Below are 273 nucleotides of genomic sequence, written 5' to 3' on the forward strand. Positions count from 1 at the left end.
TGAATTATTAAATATTTTAAATAATAATAATTTTTAATCAAATTTAATACTAGCAACGTCTTTCAAACATGTTTCACTATATTAATATCCATTAAAATCATATGCTTAGAAAATGACCTGAAAACTGCCTCTTCACATACATATACACTACGCAAAAAAATTAGGGGAGCACTTTAAAAACTGCAAATTTTGTCGATTTTCAGAAACCAATATCTCGGCTTCCAGGAATCGCAGGACATTGTTCCTTAGCGCGTTTTGAAGGGTAAGGTCTCT

Source organism: Wasmannia auropunctata, unplaced genomic scaffold (genome assembly GCF_000956235.1).
Source record: "Wasmannia auropunctata unplaced genomic scaffold, wasmannia.A_1.0 LD336097.1, whole genome shotgun sequence".
Classification (NCBI taxonomy): domain Eukaryota; kingdom Metazoa; phylum Arthropoda; class Insecta; order Hymenoptera; family Formicidae; genus Wasmannia; species Wasmannia auropunctata.